A 24,549-nucleotide genomic window follows, 5' to 3' on the forward strand; every position below is an offset into this window, starting at 1 on the left:
CTTTCCCTCCCTCCCTCTCTTTCTATCTCTCTCTCTCTGTCATCAATCAATAAATAAAATCTTTAAAAAAGCAGGATTCCAAAAAGTCCATACAATAATTTGAAATAATTTTTTCACCATCTCTACACATTTACCGATGAAAGAGCCATTTAAGGTCACCCAAGTTTACCTCTTGATAACTGGAAATTAAGACATGGATGGTGGTTAGGTTGCTCATTTAATGATCAAAACGGATCACGGACTATCTAGGAAGTAAACTAAATGCTAATATGAGCATAAAATCTGGATCTATCTTCAAAGAGTTAGCTGACAGCTGTTCAGGTGGCCTTTCTTTATGTTAGAGAACTATTATAACAGGTATGTTTGTTTCCTAAGGCTGCCATAACAAAGTGCCACAAATTAAGTGGCTTAAAATAACAGATTTTATTCTCACAGTTATAGAGGCCAGAAGTCCACATTCAAAGTGTTGGATCCTGGGGGGGGGGGGGGGGGGGGGGGGGCTCAGAGGCAGAATCCGTTCTGTCACTTATGGTAGTTGCCAGAAACCCTTGGAGTTCCCTAGCTAGCAGTTGCTTAACTCCGATTTTGTCACATGGTCATCTTCCTTGTGAATCTGTTGTCTTGGTGTATGTTGTCTTCTAAGAACACCCAGTCGTTTCAGATTGAGAGCTCCTCCTATTCCAATATGACCTCATCTTAACTAGTTACATCTGCAAAGACCCTATTTAGAAATAAAAGTCTCAGAAAACATGAATTTTGAGGGGAAGGGCACACTATTCAATCTAGTACAGTGGGAAGACCAAAGAGAAGTGCTTAAAACTGCCCTCTTCTCAGTAGGATAGGAAATAAAACCAACATTTCATTCTTGGAGGGGGGGATGTAGAGAGAATGGAAGAAATTAAAGATGCAGGTAGATGTAGCCTTTATTACACCTCCCATTTTCACATACTAATCTAGCCCCTGCAGAAACCAGACTCAGAAGATGGCAGTCTACTGCAAACTCAACCAAATAATAGCTCCTATTTAGCAGCTTAGCCAGATAATGCAGTTCTGCAAGAGTGGATTAAGAACAGCTTCTGTCATGTGGTATTCAGCTGCTAATTTATTTGGCAAATGATTTTTCTATTCCAATCAGAGAATCAGGAAGATTTTGCATTAATATGGAATGGTCGAAGTACATTTCAATCTTGCCCTAAGGTTAGACTAGAGTCCTCCCACCCTCAACATATTCCAAAGAAACTTGGATCAGCTGGGCATCCCAAAGAGCATGGCATTGTCTACTTTTTTGACATCATAGACCAGATGAGCAAGAAGTGGTGTTATTGGAGGCCTTGGTAAGATGTTGTGCTGCAGAGGGGATAGAACAAAATGCAACACAAATAATGCTGTACTGGAGAACAACATTCATTTTCCCTTTACTGTCCAAAGTATGCTGGATTTTTTGTTATAATATCAATTTTGCACAAAGATGATTCATGATTCTTTAATGCCAAGTATCTTAACCTTGGCCCTATTGACAGTTGGGCTGGATCCTTCTTTGTTGTGCGTGTTGGGGGACTGGGTGGGAGGCTGCCCTGTTGGATATTTAGCAGCATCCCTGGGCTCTTCCTATTAAATGCCAGTAGCACAATAAAATGCTTCAATTTTGTCAAATGTCTCCTTGAGGGCAAGATCTCCCTCTTTGAGGACATTAACTCATAGATTTGGGTTGAAAGTAGATTCAGTTCATTTACCCAGTGGTTTCCGTGGAAAAGTTGTCTTTAATACTCTTCTTTGGTTTTTCCATATAGAGGTATGCTTCATATGCTGGTGTTCAAGGGAGGTTAGTTCCTGGTTCTGACTCAAATTAAGTTAATAGACACATCTTTTCAATTCTAATGTTTTTTTTTTTCCTCTAAAAAGTCACTATTAAAGTATAGTTGACAAATAATGTCATATTAATTTCAGGTGTTAAATTCTAATTTTTTAAATAAACATTCAGGGTTTGAGAGACTATGCAAACTTACTCTGAAGGTCTCTGCATAATGAAGTTTTCTCTCAGTGCTATTTTGTTACTCTTATATTTTGATTATTTTGTGATTTTTCTTATTACGTGTAAAGTTTATCTGCTATTCTCTACCCATTTCTTTATGAGGTTCCCAATTTAGGAAGGAGTTTATCTTGGGGGAGGGGGTATGCCTATTTTAAGCCTGTATTATGAATATTAGAAAGGAGTTCCTGAAATAAACATAAATATCTGCGAAGACACTATGGCAGATCCACACGTTGCAGTAAAGCTTTGCTTACATTTTGAAGTTTAAGGTAAGAACCTTTAAAGAAATTCTACAGATAGTATCTGACTTAGGGCCATTAACAGTCATATATAGTATTGCTAATAAAAGATGCAAACCCAGGGTCGTCTTGTGGCCCTCATGGACTTTCCCATGCAGCTGGGGGAAAAAAAGGTGAGAACTAAATTGTATAAAAAGCCACTGAAGTTTTCTTGGTCATTCTAGTCTAACTGAAAGTCAAAAGAATTTAGAATAAGAATTTACAATTTAAACGCAGAGCTCTGTGCTGGGGGAGAATGAATCTCACATTGGAAATGTGGCAGGTTTTTATTCAAAAACGTGTTATCTCAAGCTGTACAATTAAGGCCCAGTATCCTCATCCTCCCGCCTCACTGCAGGGACCAAGAAGTGTGTGTGTGTGTGGGGGGGGGGGGGGGGGGGGTACTTGCTGCAGGTGCCTAGTAGAGACCCAGCAAAATGTGAACCCCTCTGACCAGCAGAGAGCAGCAGAGGGCTGTGCTGATGGGGAACTTCCCTGGGACCAGAGAAGGGTAGAGTAAGGCTGCTTCAGCAATGGCCCAAGAGCCCAAACTGGAGCCAGCAAGGCAGTCTGGGAAGCCTGAGGCTGAACTCTACGGAGTCAAATGGTCAAGGTTCACGAGAACCTTGTGCTGCTTCATTTGGGAAGTAACGAGACAGCAGCATTCACGATGTCCGAACAAAGAACAAGAAAGAGGATGAGCAAGAAGACTGTCTAGCCCTTCATCACATGGAAGAAAGCTGAAGAGCGGAGGTTAGAAAGCACAGGAAGTGGGTGGTAGACAGGGATTGAGGCTGGATTTTTAAATCCCACCTTCTGTTCATTTTAAGGAGCCACAAAATCCAAAACTTTTCAGGAACTCTCCAAAAGGTGGCCGGGGAATCCTGTGTTATCTCTTACGTGGAAAGTAAGTTTTATTGGTAACTGGGATAACTGGAAGGGAGATGGGCAGAGATGGTAAAAAGAAACTGCCAGAAAAGGTGCTTTGGGGATAACATTGTTAATAAAGATAAACTACCGTCTCTGATATTTACTTCTTATTTTGTTTCAATAGTAAATCTAGTGATACATATTTGAGAAAATTCAGTTTATTTTTTTTCCCATGTAAACAATCACTTAAGTATTTCAATGATAATTCTCAGGTGGGTCAAAGCATCAAGATGAGTCAAAACAAAACTGTTAGTTTTTTGGGGAAAACTTTAAAAGTAAGATAATTCCTGCTGTTAGAAGAGACTTGATATGTTAAGAACTAAGCTTTAGAAGTAGTAATTGATAATATTTTTTGAGTACGTACTCTGTGCAGGGCATTGTTCTCCTTCTTCTGTTGTTCTGTGCACTTTTTGTAGACCAGTGGTTTTCTGACTGCCCATGTCAGGATCTGCTGGGGATTGTTACAAGCGTAAATTCTCAGAAACTCCAGGAGTGGGGTCCAGCCATCTGTGTAATTAGAGCAAACTCTCCAGGTGATTCTAGTACTTGCTAAAGTTGGAGCATGTATTTACCACCAGTGTTGAATATTGTATTTAATCCTTACAACAACCTTAAGAATTAAGGATCTTTATTTTCACCCTCCACTTTATAGCTGGAAAATCTGAGGCCGGAGAAGTTAAATGATTTACTCAATGACACTGAGTTCCTAAGTAGCACAATGGGATTTGAATCCAGGCAGTGTGACTTCAGAGCTTATGTTCTTGATGTCTTTCAGAGAGTGCTACTAAGCCTCTCGTGGGATCTGGCTTCTGCCCTATGGCACTTACAACATTGAATTCACTCATTAAAAGCAATGTGTGTAATAGGTAGATCTCTGAGTATGCATGCAACTCCACACACATATGAGGGTGTGTGTTGCCAAAGGTAGCTGGTAGTGACTGAAATTTTATTATTCTTCCTGTCTTCCTGCTAGGTCAATTGAAGATAATCAGTCAAAAGTGGTCAGTTGTGAAAAGCATAGAGAAATGAGAATTTGCAGTAGCTAAACAGTGATTTTCAAACTTAAATGGATATCTCAATCACCTGCTTTGAGAAGATCCTGGATACAGGGAAGCCTGAGGTGTCCGGGCAAAAATTGTGAATGGTCTAAGGAAGGGAGACAGTTCAGGAACAGACTTTGGAGGGTTTAGTTCCTTTCCCTGAGAGTTTCTGAAAATTAACTCTACTTGATTTTCACCCTAAAGCTATTTGATCATTTAGATCAGAAAAGACAAATTTGTAAAGAGTGCATAATTAAAAGACTGACTTTTTGTGGCAAAGGAGTTTTACATTCTGAGGGTGTATGTGTATGTGTGTGTGTGTGTGTGTGTGTGTTGGGAAAGGGAGCCTGGTGCATAGCCAGCTGGCCCCTAGACTCAACTGGCTTTGATCATATGCATAGTAGTCAGTGATTAAATTCAGTGTCTTTTGTGTTTAAATTCTTGCAGTGGCCCAAACACTAGGTTAGGAGCTATGGATACAAGGTAGATAATACAATCTTGACTTTATATCTTTTTTTAAAAGATTTTATTTATTTATTCACGAGAGACACAGAGAGAGAGGCAGGGACACAGGCAGAGGGAGAAGCAGGCTACATGCAGGGAGCCTGATGTGGGACTCGACCCCGGGACCCCAGGATCACACCCTGAGCCGAAGGCAGGCGCTAAGCCACTGAGCCACCCACACGTCCCACATGTATTACTGTGTTAATATAAAATGTTTACAACAATAAACCAGATAGGATGAGATAAAGATGGAAGAGTTCTTGTCAATTATGAATACGTGGCCATGCTTCATACTTGAAGTGCCATTTTCTTATTTTTCACCTATATGTGCATTATTAAAATAATTTGTAATGCACACTTTTTTTTTAGTTTTTTTAATTGGAGTTCAATTTGCCAACATATAACACCCAGTGCTCATCCTGCCTAGTACCACCCCCTCAGTAATGCACACTTTTTTATTTTGTAGAAATCCTTTTCAGTCATGTTGCAGCTAAATTGAGTTAGTATAATATGTAAATCTGTATAATGATCCAACCTTATGTGCTTAGATAGCTGGGAAATGAATAGATCACCATCACCATCAATTCTTTTTTTTTTTTTAAGTCTTACTTCTTTTTTTTTATTTTTGAAAAAATTTTTTAATTTATTTTTTATTGGTGTTCAATTTGCCAACATATAGAATAACACCCAGTGCTCATCCCATCAAGTGTCCCCCTCAGTGCCCATCACCTAGTCACCCCCACCCCCCGCCCACCTCCCTTTCTATCACCATCAATTCTTCAGCATTGTAGGGTTTCCACTCATATTTCAAATATTTTGTGTAGGGTCCATGAGACATTTCCGATTTATAGGTGTACTGATTAAGAGCACCAGTTTTTCTTACTTCCCACCACCATAAAGAGATTCTTACATATATGCAAAAGGAGGCAGTTGCCAGGATGTCACAACAGCCTGTTTGTAAGAATGAAAAACTGTCTGGAGACGTAGTGACCAGCAATAGGTAAGTTTTAAATGAATTGTATTTTATTCACTCTTTAAAAAAGTTAAATTATTTAGATCAACATGTATCAACATGGATATATAAAATATAAGTAAAATCGTAAGTGAACAAGGCAAGTTGCAGAATAAAATATGTAGTATTATATTATTCTTTTAATTTACAAACACATGAAATAATGGTATATTCTGTTCAGGAATTCATATATAACTCATAAAGCAGAAATGAGTGGGAAGAGATGCCCTGGGCTAAAGGAACAGGCATAAGATTAGGGAGAGATTACAAAGGACACTTTAAATGTGACAAAATATTAATTTTTTAAAGTTTGGGGAACATATACATGGTATTTTGTTACATTCCCCTATGTTTTCCTATATGTTGGAGATATTTCATAATAAAAATGAGGGCATAATAACAAAAGTAAAAATCGTTGAGTTGGGCACCTGCGTGGCTCAGTGGCTGAGCGTCTGCCTTTGGCCTAGGTCATGATCCTGGGATCCTGGGATGGAGTCCTGCCTTGGGCTTCCCACAGGGAGCCTGCTTCTCCTCTGCCTGTGTCTCTGCCTCTCTCTCTGTGTCTCTTATGAATAAATAAATAAAATCTTTTAAAAAACCATTGAGTGGAAATAATAGTTTCAATCATTAAAACTAAAGCTATTCTTTTTAAAAAGATCTAGCAATAAAATATCATTCATATCTGGGAACAAGAGAAAAGGGAAGTGAATTTTTGAAAATATAGTTACTTTTCTAAAGAAATCTGAATTGTTTTTTAAATATTTTATTTACTTATTCATGAGAGACACAGAGAAAGGCGGAGACAGCAGCACCAGGCTCCATGCAAGGAGCCCGATGTGGAACTCGATCCTGGGACTCCGGGATCATGCCCTGAGCCGAAGGCAGATGCCCAACCACTAAACCTCCCAGCCATCCCTGAATTATTTTTATTTATGCGAGAAATAAACCTGGGATGCACAAATCAATCAACTTATAACAGAAGAATATTTAAGAAGCTAACTTTTGGTATAACTATAAAAGATGAATCTGAGGAGAGAACTAGTTCCTCAATCCAGCTCTCCAGTCCAGGAAAAAGACTAAATCCAACAAGGCAAACATAATGCCCTTTCTAGAGATCTACATAAGCCCCTAAGTGCCAGTAGAGCTTGGTAATTAAATTGATATTGATTATGAGGAAGAGAGAGAAACACAAACAAATGTTAAAATTATTTATTTTTAAATTTTTCACTTCAATGTAGTTAACTTGTATTATTAGTTTCAAGAGTAGAATTTAGTGATTCATCAGTCTCATATAATACTCAGTGCCCACTCCATCATGTGCCCTCCTTAATGCCCATCACCCAGTTACCCCATCGCCCCACCACCTTCCCCTCCAGCAACCCTCAGTTTGTTTCCTAGAGTTAAGAATCTCTTATGTTTGTCTCCCTCTCTATTTTCATCTTATTTTATTTATTATCTTAATTTTCCTTCCCTTCCATTATGTTCATCTGTTTTGTTTCAGAAATTCCACATATGAGTGAGATCATATGGCATTTGTCTTTCCCTGGCTGACTTATTTATCCTAACATAATACCCTCTTGTTCTACCCATGTTGTTACAAATGGCAAGATTTCATTCTTTTTTTATGGCTGAGTAATATTCTATTGCACACACACATGAACACACATGCACACACACACCCATCTTCTTTATCCATTCAACAAGTGTTGAGATTCTCAACTGGGTATCTGGTAAGAGAAAAGAAAAAAAAAAAAGAAAAGAAAAGGCTTAGTGAGCCAAGTGTGTTGGGAAGATAAATTAGACACTTGAGTTTTGATGTGTCAAAATGAAATAAATAGATCCAGTATAAGGAGGTGATGGCTGGAAACATAGATCTAGGATAAAGCTGAAAGGGTGGATATATTTATTAAAGGAAAGGCCAAAATTTGAAGTTAAAAAGTGCAAAGGGACATAAATAAACTGAGGATTGTTAGAAAAAGAGAAGTCAGAGAAGGAAAATGGTAACTTGTAACAGAGTTCCTAGCAATAGGTCTCAACAGTGTAAAATGCTACAGAAAGATAAAACAAAACAAAACAAAAGAAAACAGTACTGCAGATGTTGATACCAAGATGTCAGTGGTCATTGGCAAGATCTGAGAGCTTAGTTTCATTTAGTTTCAGTAGCATGGGTATGGGGGTAAGAAAAACTGTCAAATGACCATCAGCTATAAAAATTGAGTTCACTCAGTACTGCCTGTGTGTTTGTTATGGGCCAAATCATATGCCACAAAAAAAGATAGATTGAAGTCCCAACTCCTGGTACCTGTGAATATGATTTTATTTGGAAAATAGGGTCTTTATAGACATAATCTCATACCAAAGTAGAGTGTGCCCTTAATCTGATATGACTGGTCTCTGTATAAGAAGCTGGGACAGAACAGACACAGAGGGGACCACCACGTGATAATGAGGTTACAGAGCAAAGATACGGAATGAGAAGGATGATTATCAAGCCCCAGGAGCCAGGAGGGAGCGTGGCCTGGGAGATGACACCTTGATTTCAGACTTCCAGCTTCTGGAACTGTGAGGGAATACATTTCTGTCATTTTTAACACACCCAGTTTGTGGTGCCTTGTTACAGAGCCCCAAGAAAGTAATACCATGGGGATTTGCACAGTGAATGTGAGATGAGCTAGTAGACGAAGTTTATATGATTAGTTGGCTTACGAAAGGCAGCAGCAGTCAGTAGAAAATTTCCCCATATAATTAATTATTAGGCATGTCCACAGAAAGGGAAGGAGGAGAGAAAATATTATATTAGAAGTCATAAAGGGGGAGCCGGATTTTAGAGTAGGTTATAAGACTGGGTTGAGAGGTGAGGCAGGGAGATTAAGTCTGGCAAAGACTGGCCCGGTTTCCTCAGGAAACTTTTCACATGAAGCAGAGAGGGTGGGAGGGAAGCCTCCACTCAGTGATCTCTGAGATTTCAGTAAAACATTAAATTTATGTACTGAAACGAGTGCAGAAGTAGGGCTGAGGACCCAGGGAGAGTAGGAAGACCAAGGAGTAGATTAAGAGATCTGCGAAGTGTGCTGAGGAGGGCTGGCTTGATTCATGGGTCCCCACAAATCCAAGTCTGGAGGAGTTCAGCCTTGGGACCCAGAAGCAGTACTTACTACCCAGGTAGAAATGTGCAGAGGCTCAGAACAGACAAAGTCCAGCCTCCGTGATACATGTGGAATGGAGGCCTGGGGATTTGGTGTCACCTGTCCAAGCTGAAGAGTGACAGGTTTGGAATGTAGATCTCAGACTCCTGCACTTGTAAGCACGTCACTGCACTATAGTGGAGATTAAAATCCCTAAAACTATAGAAATAAGTTAGCTTCTAAATTTAGTTCCTAAGAAAGTGTGTGTATGTATTATAATATGATTTTTTGTTGTTTTTTTTTTTACCCCACACCCATATAAAATAAATATCATCATTAATGTCTGGAATTGGAACCAGGTTAAATAGTTGGTGTTATTTGGTTCATAGACTCTTACTTCTAGTAGTGACTGGCAAAACAAGAGGAGAAATGTGACCAACAATAAGGTAGGGATACAATTAGAGTCAAAGACAATGTTTACGTCCATTTTCTCAATGAAAATGGTAGTCATTGAAATAGTCTCAGGGTGCTCCATTCTTGTCTAAACTATTAAACTATGAAAATGGGTATTAGATACTGTTTTAATTAGCATAATTTTCATAGCGATTGTTGAGAGTGAGGGGCCTGGAGCCCAAACACGGCTCTGGGCTCACATGTGGGCTCTGCCTTTATTTGAACATCTGCAAATAACCTCCATCTAGAAGACCCACTTTCGAATCTGTAACATGGTTGTGACTCTAGTAGCGACATAGGTTTGCTTTCAGTAGTAAATAAGGAAAAGCGTTGTAAGCCATTCTGCATACTTTCCACAACACAGCAATCATTTGTACAAGGAACTACTTAACTGAAGGGCAGTTAAGTTTTAGGTGAAAACTTCCCATGTGCATTCTTCTTTTTTTAATTTAGATTCAATTTACCAACATAGAGTATAACACCCAGTGCTCATCCCATCAAGTGCCCTCCTTAGTGCCCATTACGCAGCTACCCCATCCATCCCCCCAAGACCTCCCCTTCTGCAACCCTTTGTTTCCCAGAGTTAGGAGTCTCTTAGGGTTTGTTTTCCCTCTAATTTTTTCCCACTCAGTTTCCCTCCTTTCCCTTATAATCCCTTTTACTATTTCTTATATTCCCCATATGAGTGAACCATATGATGATTGTCTTTCTCCAATTTACTTATTTCACTCAGCATAATACCCTCCAGTTGCACCCATATTGAAGCAAATGGTGGATATTCGTCCTTTCTGATGGCTAATATTCCACACACACACACACATCTTCTTTATCCATTCATCTGTTGAAGGACATTGTGGCTCCTTCCACAGTTTGGCTATTGTGGACATCATGGCTGTGAATATTGGCGTGCAGGTATCGTTTCACTGCATTTGTATCTTTGGGGTAAATACCCAGTAGTGTAATTGCTGGGTTGTAGGGTAGCTCTATTTTTAACTTCTTGAGGAACCTCCACACTGTTTTCCAGAGTGGCTGCACCAGCCTGCATTCCCACCAACAGTGTAAGAAGGTTCTCCTTTCTCTGCATCCTCGCATCTGTCATTTCCTGACTTGTTAATTTTAGTCATTCTGACTGGTGTGAGGTGGTATCTCATTGTGGTTTTGATTTGTATTTCCCTGATGGCAAGTGATGCGGAGCATTTTGTCATGTGCTTGTTGGCCATGTCTATGTCTTCTTTGGAGAAATGTCTGTTTATGTCTTTTTCCCATTTCATGACTGGATTGTTTGTTTCTCTGGTGTTGAATTTAATAAGTTCTTTATAGATCTTGGATACTAGCCCTTTATCTGATAGGTCATTTGCAAATAATATCTTCTCCCATTCCATAGGTTGTCTTTTAGTTTTATTGACTGTTTCCTTCACTGTGCAGAAGCTTATCTTGATGAAATCCCAATAGTTCATTTTACTTTTGTTTCCTTTGCCTTCTTGATGTGTCTTGCAAGAAGTTGCCGTGGCCAAGTTCAACAAGGTTGTTACTATGTTCTCCTTTAGGATTTGATGGATTCTTGTCTCACATTTAGATCTTTCAACTATTTTGAGTTTATCTTTGTGAATGGTGTAAGAGAATGGTCTAGTTTCATTCTTCTGCATGCAGCTGTCAAATTTTCCCAGCACCATTTATTGAAGAGACTGTCTTTTTTCCAGTGTATATTCTTTCCTGTTCTGTTGAAGATTAGTTGACCATAGAGTTGAGGGTCCATTTCTCTATTCTGTTCCATTGATCCATGTGTCTGTTTTTGTTCACATGCATTATTCTGATTTCTGAGATGATTGGCCCTCATTTTTCCTCTCTCTGTTCAACTTTCTTTCTTTTTAGTCTGCTCTTTATTTTTTTGACTTGGCTGTCTAATTTTTAATCACTAAAAGCTAGTTTTTTAATCACTTACCAAACACTGTGGGGTTTTTTTCTTCCTTTAGGAATCTGATCACTTTTTATGAATGCTGGAAGGACAGAACAATAAATATCACGTGCCGTGCTTAGCCAACCATCCATAACTACAGTCCCTGCAGAGTAACTGGACAAGAAAGACATGCGGGGGGAAAAAACAACAAACAAAAACCAACCTAACAAATAAAGAACATTTGGCAGGCTTTTTACACACAGGCTATGTCCTGTTTTCAGATGCCAAACTGAATAAAAACAGTTTTAAAAGAGGCAAACATTTGCAGAAGAGCCCATGAAGGAATCTTAGTTGTCCTCCTAGACAAAAAGGAAACAATGAATCAGAGGTCCTTTTAAGTTCCTCATTCATTTTCCTGACAGTTAAATTTGTTTTTTACCTTCCACTTTGCATAAGGTAAGGCATAAAGTATATACATATAGCCAATGCCAAACATATTGATTGATACTATTAAAATTATTATATTATTCTGATATTTCTAAATTAGTTTAAGTTTTATATTATAGGTCTAATGAGTGAATTAATTTTTAAAACTCAGTTATGTAGTATTTTAGTGTGATGTTAAAATGGAAAAGAGGCTCAGAAGTGTCTACAAATATAATTAATTTCTTCTGGTCAGTGTTATACTTCTCAGGGTAGCCTTTTGAGAATTTGGAAGGTTTTAGTTCTTGGGAATGTGTAGGCATTAGGACAGGTTACTTTTCCCTGTGGTTTCTTTTTTTTCTTTTAAAATGTCTTTGTGGGTAGCTTACTGAGCTATTCAAACAGACCTGTATAGCTGTTAGGTGAAGAGGAATGTTTTGACTTAGAAACTTTCTTGTTAGAATTTAGAGTTCTTTTGATGTTTGGTTGCTTTAACTTTTGTCAAAAAAGAAAATAGAGCAAGTTCTCTGAACATTGTAATCTTTTTTTTTTTAAGATTTTATTTATTTGCGAGAGAAAAGACAGAGATGGTGACAGAAATAGTGAGAGAGAGCATGATCAGGGAAGAGAAGGAGAAGCAGACTCCCCTTTGAGCAGGGAGCCCGACATGGGGCTTGATTCCAGGACCCCGGGACCATGACCCAAGCCAAAGGCAGATGTTTAACTGACTGAGCCACCCAGAGGCCCCTGAACCTTGTAATCTGTATATGACATCAACATTTATTCAAATGAGTTTGAGTAACCAGAGTTGTGATTTCAAATTGAAGACAGAAGAATCTGTTACACATCATGATGACCTAAAAATCAATTACTTCAGTCATATCCATGAACATGGTTTTGGTTTTCATCTGCATTTGTCTGGCATTCTTAGTTCACAAAAGGGGGACCCATGGATTTAAGAGGAGAAATTCGTTCTTTCTAACGAATTTCTAAGAAATTCGTTCTTTGATTTGTTCATCTAAGAATGACTATGATGTTAATTAGCTTTACTCAGTGGTTATCTAGATATTAAATAAGCATGCAAAAGCGTGCCATTCAAAGTACAGACTGCTCATGGGCAATTCTCTGACAAAAAAAAAAAACGATATTATTTTATTCATGTTATATTTCTTTTTTTTCTTAAGATTTTATTTATTCATGAGAGACACAGAGAGAGAGAGGTGGAGACATAGGCAGAGGGAGAAGCAGGCTCCCTGAGGGGAGCCTAATATGGGACTGGATCCCAAGAACCCTGGGATCACAATCTGAGCCAAAGGCAGATGCTCAATTACTGAGCCACCCAGGTGCCACTGAATAGATTTTTAAATGATAGCACTCTACTGAGGACAGTTTGATTCAGTTATTATTAATTGGGAGGGCTGAGGGAAAAAAGTCTATGAGGAAATATTAGGGAACTTTTTTGGGATCTCTTTTCAAGACTATGCTTTTTTGTAAACATAGAGTGGTTTTAGGGAGCCGGATTGCTGATTATCAATACCTTTGCATTCTGTTACGTTCCCAGTATAAGGACACAGACATAAAGGTCAAACGGATTTGGTGTGTTTCCTTGAGATATGTCTGCACCTGCTTTGGCCACATTGAAGCTGTATTCTGTTTAAAAATAGTGAATACCATTTCTCTGGGAGTAGCAGAGTTCACATCCTTCTTTTCCTTCTCTGTAGTAGCTCTTAAAGCAGTTCAGTTAGAATATTTTAGCTGTTAAGTTGATAGAGAGTACATTTATAATAATCACCCACTAGAATTATAAAAGAACTTATCAAAAATGTTTTAAATCTCAAAATGTAGAAATACTGACCCAATTCCATCACCCTATCCCATTCGCCCACAACTCAGATTTGACAAGTGTTAACTTCTTGCCATCTTTGCTTCATCTCTGTGTCTGGCCTTTCAAGATATATGACACTTTACTGTCATACTTGAGCTAGAACCTACAAAAATTAAAAACCTATTCTACATAACCACTAATACACTTCAGAAAATTAGTGAAAATTGCATAGAGAGAGAGAGAGAAAGCACAAGCAGAACAGGCAACGGAAGGAGAGAGAAACTTGAGCCTGAAGTGGGACTTGATTTCACCACCCTGAGATCACGACCTGAGCCAAAAACAAAAGTCAGACCCTTAACTGCTGTGCCACCCAGGTGCTACTGAAAAATTCTTTTAAAGTTGGTTTTGATAAGCCAGGGAGCAATGAGACCAGCTACCCATCTGCCTGAACAGCCACCTCATGTCCTGGGATGTGTGGGTGAGTTTAATGACTCTGATCTGGTGGTGGCATATACCCCAGTCACTAACATGACACAGAGGATAATGGATAAAATGGCTTTGGCTTCCTTTATGAAAGGTGTGTTGCCCAAAGACAAATGTTTCATTATTAGGCAACCTTCACATGTTAAACTTGAAGTTTGTTTTGCAAGTTGAATTTATTTACTTAGCCTATACTTTGGTAGTTTTCACCAGGGGCAAGGACTCTTAATCCACCTGCCATGTAGGATCGGTGTGGGGCTACAGGTGAGGGTATGTGGGTGAGACGTGACATAGACTTACTGGAGATTTCTTTCTTTTTTTTTAAAAAAAAGATTTTATTTATTCATGAGACACACACACACACACAGAGACAGAGACACAGGCAGAGGAAAAAGCAGGTTCAAGAGGAGCCCGATGTGGGACTTGATCTCGGAATTCTGGGATCACACCCTGAGCTGAAGGCTGATGCTTAACCACTGAGCCATAAATTACATATATTACCTTCACCCCTCTCATCCTTGAAATCTGGGCTGTTATGAGTCATTATTATTCTATGATGTGTAATCTAAAAAGTAAGGTTGGAATAGGAAAAAATAGTTTGGACTCTTCTTAGATGATTTCAGTCTTTATCCCTGGATCACTTTCTTCTGTTGGTGATTCTTCATTGCAGCTTCTAGATCTCTGACTTCTGCCCGTTTCCTTTACCCACATTGGCCCTGTGCTCTGACTGACCAGTGTTCATTCTCTACTGATCTGGTTTTCCATGCTTCCACCATTTGATCATTTATCACATCTCTTTTTAAGTCAAGAAGCATTTACAGAAGCCACAGGGACTAGTCTCCCTGCCTGCAGTGTATGCTCCCTGCTGCTTTCCATCCTTGGAGTCTCATGGCTCATTGAAGTCTATCCTTTTTGAATATAAGCAGCCAATTCACCTGCCATGCCAACCTGTTCCAATCATAGCTCCTCTCTTGCCATATCATTCTACATTTGTCTGACTCATGCTATTCAGCCCAAGTGCTCATGTTTTGACCTTCACAGTATTTGTATACTGCTTGAGAAAATCAGTGAAATTAGTATTGTCCTCATAAAAATGCCACAGCCTTATTCCATGTTTGGAAGGATGAATAGTTTTGAAAGATATGGCGACACTATGAAAATAAATACCTTTTCCTTCTTCGTGTAGACATTGTCCTGAGTGAGATTTAAATACTGTGTTAAAATTAATAAGAATCCTGGGATGTAATACATGAAATTATTTTAAAAAGTATTTAAAAGGAGGTCATAAGTTGGACTTCAAAAGTTTCTGACATTTCTATTAGTAATAGGTCAATTAACCACTTATTGGGTGGATTACTTCTACAGATTATGAACTCATCCATTATGAATGTTATGAGCTTAATTCTAAGGAATGTTCTTGACTCCAAAGAACCTGGAGGTATACTCTAACTTCACTTGTGATTTTTGTATTCTGATTATTTGCTGCAATTTATTTCTACTGGCAAAGTATTTTCATGTGATAGGTATTAGTACTCTTGGCAGAAAAAAAATTGGTGAGAAAAAAACCACCTACCAAATTCTCAAGTATTTCCACTGATTATTTTAAGTATTTTTTTCTTTTTAATTTTTAAAATTATTTTAATCACCAAGGTAATAGTCACCCTAAAAAAAGCTAAGCAGTACAAACTGAAGAAAAAAAAAAAGAGAACTTTTGCTTTTATCCTAACCACAGCTTCCTCCACACCATACATGTGTATATTTAAATTTGTCTGTATCTTTTTAAGATAATGTATACATGCATATATACCTGGTTCCATAAATAGACATATATTTTTACATATATATGTAGGCACACAGATCAGTTTCTTTATCATAATGGGATCACACTAAAACAATGCTGCAAATAGTTTTTTAAAAAGATTTATTTATTTTAAAAAGAGAGAGAGTGAGGGGAGGGATAGAAAGAGAGAGAGAGAGAGAGAGAGAGAATCTCAAGCAGAATCCCCATGGAGCCTGGAGCCTGATGTGGAGCTCGATCTCACGACCCTGAGATCATGACCTGAGCCGAAACCAAAAGTTGGATGCTCAACTGACTGAGCCGCCCGGGTCCCCCTGCAAATGGTTTTTTTAAAAGACATGTCATTTGTATCTTTTCATATATTTACATTGAGCCAAAATGATAGAAAAGATTTTCAGGACCTAATTTAGAGACACATACTTAAGAATAGTATGTGACACCAATAAACCTAAATAATTGTAACTTGGTTTTGTGTTCTCTAGGATGAGTTGATATGATTATTTATATTTTTCATACATGGCAGGAAGAACAATCATGGGAATTGCTGATAAATGATGGCTACAGTACTTTCAGAAAACCATCATGTGTTTATAGCAGCAATGTCCACAATAGCCAAACTGTGGAAGGAGCTTCGGTGTCCATAGAAAGATGAATGGATAAAGAAGATGTGGTCTATGTATACAATGGAATATTCCTCAGCCATTAGAAACGACAAATACCCACCATTTGCTTCGACGTGGATGGAACTGGAGGGTATTATGCTGAGTGAAGTAAGTCAGTCGGAGAAGGACAAACATTATATGGTCTCATTCATTTGGGGGATATAAAAAATAGTGAAAGGGAATAAAGGGGGAAGGAGAAAAAAATGAACGGGAAATATCAGAAAGGGAGACAGAACATGAGAGACTCCTAACTCTGGGAAATGAACAAGGGGTGGTGGAAGGGGAGGTGGGCGGGGGGTGGGGGTGACTGGGTGGCGGGCACTGAGGGGGGCACTTGACGGGATGAGCACTGGGTGTTATTCTGTATGTTGGCAAATTGAACACCAATAAAAAATAAATTTATTAAAAAAAAAGAAAACCATCATGAAGTGGTGAGGGTTGTGTTTAATGATGCTTTTTCATATCAGCTGAAGTTTAGTTGGGGATATGGAATCCCAATTATGGAAGAACAGTCTGAACATGCAGGTAACTATGTAAGAATTGATTAAATCTTTATTGCTGTTTCATCAAATCCCCAATTGGGGATGACTGATAGAAACATCAATAAAATCAAGAAATAAGTAATACACTTTTTTTTCCCCGAACTTAGTGATCAGTCTTTACTACAGAATGAGTCCAGTTGCTTTGGCCGCCATTCAATAATATGCTGCTTTCTTCCAGTTTTGCGGAATGCTTTAAAAATGCTCTAGATTGTATAATCATGGGCTCTGAGCAGGCATGTAGATATTTCACTTCAGAGCCACAGTTAATGATTTAGTTCCATTGATAGATTCCATTGCATAACGATGGGCATGTTTTTCTCCTTCTTTAAAGAACACTGTTGGGATATGGATGATAAAATTTTTTGATACGTGACAAGATACTGGCAAAAAGAGTTTGTAGTTTTTCAAACTTCAATGAATGCTGCAATTAAATAAGTAAGTGCAGAACTTAAGTAATGTATTTTATACCTTCTGTATTTTCTCCCTGTCTTTCCAGTCTCTACCTCTTACTCTCTGTTGCCCCTACACTCTTAGATTATGCTCTGTCTCTTATTCTCAGAGAAAAAAAGAAGCTGACACATGGCAATATTCCCAACTTCCCAACACAAACCCTGTTAAACTACAGACCTACCACTCACTACACCCATCCTTTTCCTCCAGCCTCCTCACTGATGTCCTTCCTCAGTTCACAGGCTGGATCCAGTCCCTCCCAACATTATCAGGAAGGTTGTAAAATGGATTTTCTTTTCTGTCTCTTCTTTCTTCAACTTTCTCCTTTCAACTGGATTCTTCTCTCTGGGATTTAAAAGTATTGATTTCTTCACATGTTATCAGGACCTTTCCTTATTTCCTCCCCAGGCAGGTACTCTAGCTCCCTCCAAACAACTAAGTTTCGTGAAAGGGTGGCCTTCATGTAGGTTCCACTCAACTCAGGATGATTTCTGTCCCCATCACACCACCCAAACAGCTTTTTCTGACAACTCCCATGTCAATTTACAATGGACATTTTTCATTCCTTATCTTACTTGATCTTTTAACTAAATAGCAGAGGCTTCACCTGGTTTTCGTATACTTTTCCACCTTTCCTTCTCAGTCTTGCCAGCTCATCCAACTTCACACTTGTGCTTCTTTAAATCTGTAATTCCACAAGGTTCTAACCTAGGCATCTTTCCCCATCTTATATACTTTCTCTGAACAGTATTATTTATTTCCATAACTTTAATTACAGTTTACATGCTGATAACTCTAAGGGCCCTACTTCATCTTATAGGCCAACACACTTGTTCTGTAAGGGGCCAGGTAATAAATATTATAGGCTCCTGGGCCCAAACTTTTTCTAGGGGACCTACTCAACTCAGCACTTGTAACATGAGAGAAGTCATAGACAGTATGTAAAGAAATGAGTATGGCTCCATTCCAATAAAACTTTATTTATAAAAATAAGTGGTAGACCAGATTTGGTACATGGACCATCGTTTGCTAACCTCTGCTCTAGTTCTACCTACCTGACTGTTATCGCCGAGTATCTCCACTTTGACGCTTCCGAAAGGATGCAAATTAGTGTGTTCAAAAATGAACTGAATCTTTTAAAAATTTTCCTATTGTAGCAAATGCCAGAGCTACCCACCTAAGTGACCAATTAGAAACTGGGGAATTATCAGAGAAAATTTCCTCTACCCCGTTACCTCCAATCTCTCGTCCAGACTTTGTCAATCCTAAACTGAAATCCATGTACTTCTCAACTCTGCCACCAGCACTATTATTATCTTTTGCCTGAACTGTGGGAGGAGTTTATTTCTCCAGCCTCATCTCTTTCCCTCTCTCTGCCCCTTCTTCTGCCTCTCTCCCTGTCAGTTTTCCTTCAAGGACCTCCCTCCTGTGCCTCCACTACACTATACCCCTTCTTTCCTTTGCAAATGCTGTTTCCTCTGCTCAGACTTTTCTTCTCCATCCTCAACTCCCCCTTCCCCAAGCTTTGTTCAGGTAAGATCACTGTATAAATAAATGTCATTTCTTCAGGAAAGTCTTCCCTGTTTTTGCTCTTAGAACACCCTCTACTTTTTTAATGCAGGTGCTCAATTATAATCAAACAATTGATTGTGCAATGGGTTGTTTGATGTCTCCTCTTCCTTCTCTGCTCCACCATGAAATTTAAAGCTCCATGAGAGTGAGGAGTGGATCGCTATCTCTCCACCACCTATCACAATGTATTGGGTGCGATAGATGTCCAGTAACTTTTAAAATGAGTCTTATAAATCATGTCAATGAATACTAAAAGTCATCAACACTGTTCTGATGATATTAATAGTTCACCATATTGTAAAATGATGGAAATATATAAGTAGTGAAGATGAAAAGAAACAAAATATGTATAGTTTTCTAATATATTTTTCTTTTTTCTAATATATTTTTCTATAATTCATGTAATAAATTTGTTTAGCATCTCAGTTTAGGTCACAACAAATCATTCTGTGGTGGAGAACCTGACATCAGTTGCTGGCATAAATATAAGGACACCACATTTCATTTTAAAGGGAAAAATTATAAATGCATGGTTTATTTTTATTTGTGTGGTTTATTTCTTCCCTTTTATATATTTTACATCATTCAATGTTATGAGGGAAAGAAAAAGGTTTAAGAAACTGATCACAGGGATCCCTGGGTGGCGCAGTGGTTTGGCGCCTGCCTTTGGCCCAGGGCGCGATCCTGGAGACCCGGGATCGAATCCCACGTCGGGCTCCCAGTGCATGGAGCCTGCTTCTCCCTCTGCCTCTCTCTCTCTCTCTCTCTGACTATCATAAATAAATAAAAATTTAAAAAAAAATTAAAAAAAAAAAGAAACTGATCACAGTGATGCGTCTCCAAGAGACCCATCTTGTGTCTTAAGTTGTGAGTTAAGTTGCTTGCTTGCCTGTGTATCACACATTAATAAACAGAGAAACCCATTAGGTTATAAAGGAAATGAAATGCATTCAGGAGGGTTTTTTTGGGGGGGAGGGGAATGCATTCAATTTAAGTAGCTTACGTGTATTGCATTTTAAGATGTTGGCAGTAGAAATTAAGTAAGGATTATGCTTATGCTTCCCTAAGTTGAAGAAGAGAAATATGGTGCATGTATTCTCTTAGCTATTGCCAGAAAGACACTGCATAAAACACCACCCCCAAAACCCATTAACCTCAAATAACACTCATTTATTCCTTCTCATTTGTGGTATGACTGGTGTCTAACAACTAGTTGGGGCTTGGCTGGGCTTGAATTTAAATTACAAGTTGCATCAAGTCTGCTCCATGTGGTTCTCATCCTCCATGGGTCAGCAGCATAGCTGGACATATTCTTCTTTAATCACAGAAGCGCAAGAGAGCAAGTTTCACTGCACAGCACATTTCAAGCTCCTGCGCAAGTCATATTTGATAAAATCCCATTGGTTAAAGCAAGTCATGTGGACAAATCCAAAGTCAAGGGGCAAGAAAGTATATTCCGCCCACCACAAAGCCAAAGCAAACCGAGCCCAAGATTGGGGCTAATTCTATGCCTTCGTGGTAGTGAAACAGAGAAGAAGGGTGTGAAAAATTTGAACATTAAACTCACTTACCATAATGATATTAAAGCCAGTTCATAGAGTTAGTCAATAAGGTGTTCTTTGGCTAGGACTAAGGATTAGATGAGACCATATTATTAAACTACTTAGCACAGACAGTGCTGATGCTTATATGGCACAAGGCACAGAGTAAAATGCATCTTTCTCTCTTTCTCTTTCTCTCCATTTGTATATTGTCCCTTTCTCCATAGACTTTGAGAATAGTATACAATAATAACAGTCTAACAGTAGCAAACATTGAACTTACTGTATTCCAGGGGATCACTCCCAGTTTATAGTGCTATTATTTCACAAATAAGAAAAACAAGGCACAGAAAAGTAAAGATTTTTGCCTAAGAAACCCCCCCCCTTTTTAGCCACTGTACTACATAACTCAAAAAAGATGAATAAAGTGAAACTAGTGACAAGGCAATATTTTTCCCTTGATAGAAAAAGCTGTTACTGAAATGTGCCAACAGAGATGCATACCATATTGTCTTCAGTGTTTTTGAGATAAACATTACATTTGGATCCAATTTGCTAAGTGCCTCAAATTGAGAAAAAACACAGCTCGGAAGTTTTCCTGATAGAAAACAGTCCAAGTTAGCAGGGCCTACATTGGCTAGAGAGTTTTAAAAATTTGTTAGTATAGCATGCTGTTGGGGACAGTGTTTGTGTAAATATGCCGTGTACCCTCTTTCTCTTCAAATACAAGGAAAAGAGATTTAAAATTCAAATAATATGCATAAAAAGTATGGTTTGATGATTTAACTTCCAAGAGGGATACCATTACCAGATGCAGACATCTCAGTTATTGGGGTAAAACTAATGTATTTCTTTTAAAGTTCCACAGTTCTTGTATATTTTACCCTCTTCCACTTTCTTCCTGATTACATACAAATTTTGGTATAATCTACTTAACTCAAATAAGGCTCAAGAATGCAGAATTTTCAACAACAACAATAACAACAAAAAGAATGCAGTTTTCCAAGGATCTCAAGAGAATTTCTTATATAAAACATTGTGAATAGATCATGAGAATTACATAAAAACACATTTCTGTTAAATTCTAGCAATTTCAGCTCATATTGACAATTAAGAGAATTGGTTTAATTATTAACTATAATCATAATTATATATTATGATTAGCTCCTATTGGGGCTAATTTTTTTTTAACAGGGTGGAACAGGAAAACAGATAAAACAAATGATTGAAAGCAGAATTTTTTGCTTAACCTTTTTCTATGTTAGATAATTGTTTCCCTAACATTCTTCAAAGATGACTGATTTTTTTAAAATACAATTATAAACTCACGGATTTAAATATGTCTTAATAAGTTTCAAGGCATGGTAATTTTTATTCTTATTGAAACTCAAATCGTCCCAACTTTGGTCAAAGGGAGCCGGAGGTTAGTTTCTGATTCTTTTTGACAAGATTCTATGTGTTTGTTTGTTTGTTTTTTTTTCTAAGTAGATTCCCTATTTCGTGTGGCAAGATTTCTTTTAGTTAGGGAAAGTATTTCAGGAGAATTGCATATTAGAAATATTTTTGCTATTGGATTGATCATTGTTCCTAGACTTTTTCAACAGCAGAGATAGATTTTATATGTAGAATAACATGCATATATTAAAGATAACTGCCTTATGAATTCACACTGATATTTACAATTCAAATATAGCACTATAGAGCTTTTACTTAGTTTCCCCCATATTACGACTGTAATCTGAGATTACATCACTGTAAATTCCCATCACTGTAAATTCTGGTTCTTTCTCATCACTGTAAATTCTGGTTCTCCAGGAGAGATACAGAGAATCCAAGAATTAGATTATCCCTAATTATTCATTTGTTCTATCCAGAAATATAATATGTCCAATAATACTATTACTTCAATATAATAACTGAAAGCAGTTAAAGTACTTTTTTCCCACATGCTCTCCCAATCCTCCCGATTGCTGCATCCGTACTAACAATACAAACCACACTTTCTCCTTTTAAAACATTTAGTCTTAGTTCTACAAGTAACTATAATTTATTTAAAATTAAACATTTTTATATTGGGTGGCTACAATTTATTTTACATCCTCGGTTTTAAGAACTAGATTGCATGTACTCTTAGCTTCCCCCCCAAGGTAACATCTTGCAAAACTCTCATAACACAATCTCATTGTGGACATTGATACAGTTAAGATACAAAACAGTTCTACTCCCTCACCCCTGCTAACCACTAATCTGCTCACCATTTCTATAATTTTGACATTTCAAGAATACTGTATAAATGGAATCACATAGTTCATAATCTTTTGGGGCTGTGTTTTTTCCCCCACTAATTACCATTTCCTGACACTTCATCCAAGTTTGTATTTATCAATAGTTTGCCCCTTTTTATTGCTCCTTTTTATTGCTGAGGACTATTCCATGGTAGCAATATCTCTACTTTATCTGGTTAGTTGTTCAGCCTTTGAAAGAAGTAGGAATTGTTTCCAGTTTGGGAATATTACAAATACAGCTACTATGAACACTGATGTCCAGTCATTTTTATGAACACAAGCTTTCACATCTCTGAGGTAAATGCCCAATGGTATGATTTCTGGGTTGTATGGTGGTTTAGTTTTATAAGAAACTGCCAAACAGTTTTCCATAGTAGAATATGTAATTTTATATTCCCACCGGCAGTGTATAAGTGGCAAAAGCATAGAAAATAATTGTATTTGACTTGGTTTATGTTTTTATACGTATTTTGGAATTTATATGGATATCTTACTCATTGAATATAGTGTCCATTTTTGTTCTTTTCTTCTCTGCTAATCTTCATATTTCATGCTATCTTTACCTCAATCTATGACCAGCTCTTTTGAAAGTTATTATTAATTATTAGGAGAAAAAATTTTTTAAATATTTTATTTATTTATTCCTGAGAGGCACAGAGAGAGAGAGAGAGAGAGAGAGAGAGAGAGAGGCAGAGACACAGGCAGAGGGATAAACAGGCTCCTCACAGGGAGCCCGATGTGGGACTCGATCCCCAGACCCCGGAATCACAACCTGAGCCAAATGCAGATGCTCAACCACTGAGCCAGCCAGGCATCCCAGAATAGATGCATTCATATATGAAATATTTACCCTATCTTCAAAAATTAATTGAATAAGATTATTAGGTATTTAGTTTTGTAATAAGATTTTTAAAATTTCAAATTGAATAATGACAGCATGAGAGAGGAAAACTATGATCTTTTTTATTGGGATATAATTAATACATATTAGATGAAAAACATAATGATTCAATATTTGTATATATTGTGAAATGATCACCACAATAAATCTAGTTAATATCTACTACCCACACAAATTTACAATTTTTTTCTTGTGTTAAGAACTTTTAAGATCTACTCTCAGCAACTTCCAAATAGACAATATTATTAACTATAGTCACTGTACTTCATATTACATTCCCATGATTTATTTTATAACTTGTTTGTACTTTTTGATTGCCTTTACCCATTTTGCTTGCTCCCCACCCCTGCCTCTGGCAACTACCAATTTGTTCTTTGTATCCATGAGTTCATTTGTTTGTTTTTAAGATTCTACATATAAGTGAAATTATATGCTATTAATATTTCTGGTCTATTTCAACTTAGCACAATGTCCTCAAGTTCCATCCTTGTTATTGCAAATGGCAAGATTTCCTTCTTTTCTTGTGGCTGAATAATATCCCATTGTGTGTATATCTATATCTATCACTTTTTAAAAAAATTCTTTCAACCACTGATGGACATTTAAGTTAATTTGCTTCCAAATCTTGGCTATTGTAGATAATGCTGCAATAAACATGGGAGTGCATGTATCTTTTTGAGTTAGGGTTTTAATTTCCTTCAGATAAATACTCAGAAGTAGAGGGTTGCCTGGGTGGCATAGTCAGTTAAGCCAGGTCATGATCTCACAGTGGCCATGGGATGGAGCCCTGCACTGGGCT

At 37.7% G+C, this 24,549-nt stretch overlaps 1 protein-coding gene across 3 annotated transcripts in view; it reads left to right on the top strand.

Annotated features, from left to right (window-relative positions):
• Window positions 1–2,880: 2,880 nt before the first annotated feature.
• The window catches only part of ABCA6 (ATP binding cassette subfamily A member 6), a 114,546-nt gene continuing 92,877 nt past the window's right edge, over window positions 2,881–24,549 (top strand). Inside the window, exons 1-2 of one of the 3 annotated variants that reach the window (XM_038546754.1) lie at window positions 2,881–3,063; window positions 3,141–3,217. The gene's annotated coding sequence lies outside the window, so the exon portion shown is untranslated. The remainder of the gene's footprint in view (window positions 3,064–3,140; window positions 3,218–24,549) is intronic. The other 2 variants (XM_038546762.1, XM_038546755.1) reach the window with 2 other exon arrangements.

This window comes from Canis lupus, chromosome 9 (assembly GCF_011100685.1).
Source record: "Canis lupus familiaris isolate Mischka breed German Shepherd chromosome 9, alternate assembly UU_Cfam_GSD_1.0, whole genome shotgun sequence".
Taxonomy (NCBI): domain Eukaryota; kingdom Metazoa; phylum Chordata; class Mammalia; order Carnivora; family Canidae; genus Canis; species Canis lupus.